General features: G+C 43.4%; 1 pseudogene across 1 annotated transcript; it reads right to left on the reverse strand.

Moving 5' to 3' along the window:
* Positions 1–4,780: 4,780 nt before the first annotated feature.
* On the reverse strand, positions 4,781–5,162 carry LOC308418339 (iron-sulfur cluster assembly 1 homolog, mitochondrial-like; annotated as a pseudogene). Its single transcript has one exon. The product of its transcript is annotated as an iron-sulfur cluster assembly 1 homolog, mitochondrial-like (transcript).
* Between the last annotated feature and the right edge of the window lie 1,086 nt (positions 5,163–6,248).

The raw sequence follows: 6,248 nt of genomic DNA on the forward strand, positions 1-6,248 counted from the left end.
CCCCCTCACCCATAAGCACCATTTCACCTGAATTATTGCAATTGTCCCCTAACCTTTCAATTTCCACCCTTCCCACTTTGGTCTACCATCCTCATAAAAAAACACAATGACACCCCCTAAAAGAAAAGTAGACCCTAGCAATGGAAAGGTTGAAGCTCCAGAATGGAGACATGAAGGTTAGTCCTGGCAACATAGCAAAAATCCCATCTCAAAATAAAAAATTTTAATTTATCTCAAGATAAAAGTCTTGATTGTTAGGTCACAAAACAGGCCCCCCAAATGGCAGTGCTGCTGACAATGTCCTAAGATGGCAACTTGAATCTGACCCAGACTGGATTCTTATTGTTGGACCTGTGTGGCCCAACAACCTGGGTGTCTACTCCCACCGAAACACAGATAGACTGAGATGATCAATGCAATAGGCAAGAGGTTTAATTGATAAGTAATTGATAAATCCAGTATACTAGGGTTGCTCTGCAAGCGGGACAGACAACCCCGAAGTTTCAAAGTTTACATTTTTTTATACAGTTCTGAGAACAGATTTCAGCAATAGCATAGGGTGGTGATGTCACACTGGTGGGCTACAGTGACCTTTGGATTTATTGGCTAAGCATATAGTATTTTGGCAATTTGAGCATGAGCTAACCATGACAAATGTCAAGCCTTATCAGGGACTTTGACTATCTTCTTGTTTTGTTTCTTGGAACTTGGATTTGACCATGAGCTAATTATGACATGCATCAGGACCCTGTCTAGGGCTTCTTAGAGGGCCAGGTGGCTATCAGTCAGTATATTCTGTGGTTTTTCTGAGAATTACTCTGAGCCATTGTTTTTATTTGTCAGGCACAGGCGGGATCTTACAGCCTTGGGATGACTGGAAAGTCCCTGAGTCTGATTTCAGCCATTTCTGCGTGTTTAGGGTTGTGTCTTTAGGGTCCCACATTATCAAATAAATAGAAGCCTACATTCAACATTCCTCAGAATAATGATACTCCATACTCAAATATTATGTAAAAAGCAAAGTGTTTTATTTTGCAGAACTATAGCATGCTGGGGTCTCCCATTCCAAGTTGGAAACCCCAACATGAGCTCAAAGGCCTGACTTAAAAAGCACATTAGGGGAATTCCAGGGAGGGGTAGGTGACCTCTACCTTGGCTTTATTTCTAGGGATGTTCCAGAACCATTCCTGGGGAAGTATAGAAACTGTTGTGAGGAACTGTGGAAGCTGCTGCTCACACATTGTTCTTGCCTCAGGCCAGGTATCAGGACAGCTTCTGAGGCCTGGACTTGCCTGAACTTGCCCAGTTCTTGAAAACAGAGATTTAGGCCTAGTCTCTCAAACTGCCAACTTGAAAACTGTCATGGAGTCAACCTAGTCTTCTCAGGTGCCTTCCACCTATTTTCACACTATAGTTGGTTTGTTTCACTACAGAATGACAAAACTTATTGTCTTAGCAAACCTGCAGATTCATTTCTTCTTTCTGAGTGTGTACAGATGACCCTACTGTTCTGCTCTCAGGGACTTAGCATCTGCCCACATCATCATCTGTTCCTGCCAGGTACCCCAGGCATGTGCTCCAGTCACCCCGGATCTTTCTCTGTCTCTGTCTCGCTCTGCTTGTCTGCCTGCCTCTATCCCTCCCTCATTTCCCTTCCCCCAACAAACCTCTTATAGTAGATCTGATGTTTAGTGTCATTTCTCAAGGGTACACCTTGGCATGGCTAGGCAAAGGTACCCCACCCCTAGCTCTCATTCTTATCCTGTCACTGAGACTAGAAGGTGGCTAGAAATTCCTGGTGTGGGGCTTGAATGGATAACTGCTTGTTGGAGAAGCTTGGCAACCTAATTTTGGTTCCCAAAACCAATGCAAAACCAGGAAGAACCGAATCCACAGTATTGTTTTCTTAACATGCTAGTAAATAAAACTAGTTAACATTGAGATGTTACAAGGATAAAACATGTATTTTTATGGCCAGGCCAAACTACAGTCTCCTCAGAGTAGAAGGAAGCCACACAGACTAAAGGCAGGGAGCCTCTTTTTTTTTTTTTTTTTTTTTTTTTTTTTAACAAGCAAGTCACTACAAAAGTGGGAATTTGCATGGAAAAAGTACAAGTTGTGGGGTTTGTTGGGATTCTGTAAACCACACCCCACAGTTACCTGGCAACAACCAGGTATGTTCCATCCCACAGTTACCTGGCATTATAAAAGTTGCTGCTTACTCCCTCCTCTCTTTCTTGCTTCTCTCTTGCTCTCCCTCCATTCCCTACCCCCCACCCCTTTCTTTTTCTCCTCTCTTGACCTCAATTTCTGTCTATTAAACCTCTCCACGTGGAACTGTGTTGGTTTGGTGTGGTTTGTCCGGACGCAAGCTGAGAAATCTATCCCAACAGGCTTATGATCAGATGGTTCCCCTAACATACCAGGAAACAAATGGAAACAATTTATGGTATGTGAATCACAAGATTACAGAGAAAGAATGTTTAAAAAAAAAAATCAAAAAACAAAAATAAACTCAAGTTGATCTTTAGCTGAGTATGTTTTAGGGCCTTTTAGGGGTTCCACTTTGGGTTAAATGGAAATAGTTGTGCAGTATAAGCCTGTTAGCCATCTAGACTCAACCCAAGTCCTCTACCTTCTTATCTCCACAAAGTTGGCTCTCCCTGCTCTGCCCCTCCCCCATTTCCAGCCTCCAGCTCTTCATCAAAAACCACTCCTCCTTTCTGATACAAAAAGTCTTATTAGTATTATGAGAGAGGTTTCACAGTTTACCCGCTCTGAGCCAATCAGCAGTAGGATTATCCCCACCTTCTCCCATCCCCACCCCACCCCCATCTATCCCTTAGTGTTGCCTTTTGGCCAGATTAAGGGTTAAATCACTTTCTCAAGGGAAGATTGCTTTTTAACATGATAATCTCAGAGAATTATTGATCAATCTATTTACACCTTTTGGGGCTGGTAAGGATGAGACAAACATTTACATATAAAAGTAGGTCTTATGGGCTATAGAAATGACAATACCACATACCCAGCCAGCACCTGGCACAGCCAGCCCAGCAATTAACAATTGAAAATACAAAGAGCTACCTTCGTAGCCAATTGTTAAAATAAGTGTGAGAGTAGGTTTCCGCTAAAATCTCCTCCTTTTAGTCCAAGAAATGGCTTTATCTCTAACATCAGGAACCAATATACGATACGAAATAAGCCAGTGTTCTTAACAACTGAGCCATCACTCCAGGCCCCCAAATTTGTTTTTAAACTGCATATAGATAGGCAAGTCTTGGGTGACTGCATGATTTAGAGTCTTTTTCTTCCCGTTTTTAAACCAAGATTCATTTATATCAATGTTTTTGTGTAAAGACTTCTCTAAGCCAGGCTTGGTAGTGCAGGTCTGTGATCCTAGCAGAATCCATGAAAGTTCCAGGACAGTCAAGGCTGGCTACAAGGATAACAATAAAACACACGAAAAAAGATGCCCTCCAAATTTGATATAGCATGGACTTTCTTGATATAGTAGAATATATTCTAGTGCATTAGACTCATGAAGAAATGTAATATTTATGTGTAATTTAAATAATGATAATTAGTAGGGGGTATTGTGTTCCATGCTCTCCTCACCAAAGCCCTGCAGAGCAGGGACCCCATCTCATTTATAGACCAGGATATGGCCCATGGAAGCCAAGTAAGTAAAAGTTCATGGAGGTCTTAAACGTGGAATTCCTGTTCCCTCCGCAGTATGGTCTCCTCTGTAGTCCAGACAGCGTGGCTTGAACCCACACTGTAGTAGGCCAGGCTCTTATTGAGCTGACCCTTTGTGTCAGTCTCCCAACTATTTGCCACTGTGCCCAGCCCTACATTTTCTTGTTTGAGCTAGGATCTCACTACATAGTCCTAGTTGGCCTAGAACTTGCTGTGTGGCCTATACTAATAGAAATCAGCTTGTTTCTTCCTCCAAAGTAGCAGGGTTAAAGGCATGTGCCACCACTCCCAGTCCAGCTCTGTTGACTTAACAGACCTCTGAAGAACATGCTTTAGTAAATGGGAAAATATCAGAGCCATGAATGTGACTTAATGAAAAAAGTTAAGAGATGTCACTTGCCTGGTGGAACCTTATTAGCCTAAAGAGTGGAGAGGGAAAAGAGCTAAGAAGCCTGTAAACACCTGGTCAAAGTATTTTATTTATTCTGGTCCCACTGAGGAGGTCAGCAGCTCTACAGATCTGTCACTACAAATATGGGACCATACTGTACATGTTGCCAGTTCCCCTTGGAGACAGGATTCCCCAGGGAAATCAAACCAATAGGGAGGGAGAGGTAAAGGGAGGGAGGAAGACAGGCTAGGTATATGACAAAAGAGTCCCGGATTAGTCAGGGCTATATAGTAAGAAACATTATCTCAAAATGAAAAGTAAATGGGCTGAAGAAATATCTCAGTGGTTAAGAGCCTGGGCTGCTTTTCCAGAGGACCTTGGTTCAATCCGCAGAACTCACATGGCTGCTACCATCTAAAATTCCAATTCCAGGGCATCTGCTGCCCTCTTCTGGCTTCTGTATGCAATGCACACAGGTGGTACAGACATATGCAGCCAAAACACTCATATCCCTAAAATAAAGTTAAATAAAATATTTTGGGTTTTGTTTTATTTTATTTCCAAATGTGTCACTTTATTTTTACCCATGAGACAGCCACACACACTAACTTCTGAGCATGAACATCACATGATTTCTTCAGTAAGCTCAGAGGCCGACCCAGGTCTCAGGGAGCTTGCAGCCCTGAGGTTTCAAACGTTAAAGCTTTTGCCACAGCCACAGGTCCCTTGTTGGGGTTGTTGAACACAAACCCACTGGACAGTTTGTCTTCTACATGGTCCATCTCTGTTCCTAACAGGGTTAGCTGAGCTTCTCAGTGAACACTCTGACTCCGCCTCGAATAACTTCTTCATCAGCATCTCCTTTTGTCTTTGTATATACTCCATGCTGTGAGAGGCCATTACAGGCCCTTCTTTGCATGCCAACTTTCAGACCCACATACTCAGGTTGGTCTTTAAGCAGTTGTTTTATCTTGTTCACAGCAGAGGGGATCAGAGTTAGCGCTGCTCGCATGGGTTGCAGTTTCCTCTTGCTCACGGCCCTCACGGCGGCGCGCGGACCAACGACGTCAACATGTCAACATCGCAACCTCGGGCTAGAGTGTGGGGCCTCAGCTTCTCTCCATGGACATGGCGGGCACTTTGACGCCAATATTTTGTTTTTCAAGGCAAGGTTTCTCTGTGTAGCCCTGGCTGTCTTGGAACTGGCTTTGTAGACCAGGCTGTTCTGGAATTCACATTGATTCACCTACCACCTGAGTGCTGGGATTAAATCTGTGCATCACCATTCACAGCAAATAAACTCTTTTCAGAAAGGAGGGAAAGCTGGACAGTGGAGGCACACACCACTAATCCCAGCAATGGGGAAGCAGAGGCAGGTAGATTTCAGTTAAAGGTTTACAGAGTGAGTTCCAGGACAGCCAGGGTTACACAGAAAAACCCAGTCTCAAAAACACAAAACAAACAGGCTGGAGAGATAGATGACTCAGAGGTTAAGATCACTGACTGCTCTTCCAGAGGTCCTGAGTTCAATTCCGAACAACCACATGGTGGCTCACAGCCATCTGTAATGGGATCTGATGCCCTCTTCTGGTGTATCTGGAAACAGCTACAGTGTACTCACATTTAATTAATTAATTAAAAGGAAAAACAAACAAAATCCCCAAACAAACAGAAGCAGAGAAAAGGAGGTAGGGTTAGCTCCACAGTAAGAGTACATACTGCTTCTGCAAGGACTAGAGCTCTGCTCTCAGCACCTATGTTGGGTGTCTTTTTTTTTTATAGTACAAAATAAAGTTTATTTAGATCATGGGGGAATTAAGAGGGTAGTAGAGGCAGGGAGGGGCAGAGGGGAATAGAGGAGTAAAGAAGTAGAGGAAGGAGTAGAGGCCGGCCATAAGTATGTGGAGGGAGAGGCAGGAAAGTAAGGGGAAGAGGAGAGGTAAGGGGGGAGGAGAGCAAGAGTGCAAGAGAATAAGAAAAGCTGTTGGGTGTCTTACAATCTACTCAAACTCCTGACACAAGCACATACCCTCTACATATACACACACACACACACACACACACACACACACACACACACACATCTAAAAATAAATATAAGAAAGTTGTCCCCTTTCTCAGAAGCCAACATGACTTAAAAAGAAGAAGTCAGAGATTC

The sequence above is a fragment of the Micromys minutus genome, assembly GCF_963924665.1.
Source record: "Micromys minutus genome assembly, chromosome: 3".
Classification (NCBI taxonomy): Eukaryota; Metazoa; Chordata; class Mammalia; order Rodentia; family Muridae; genus Micromys; species Micromys minutus.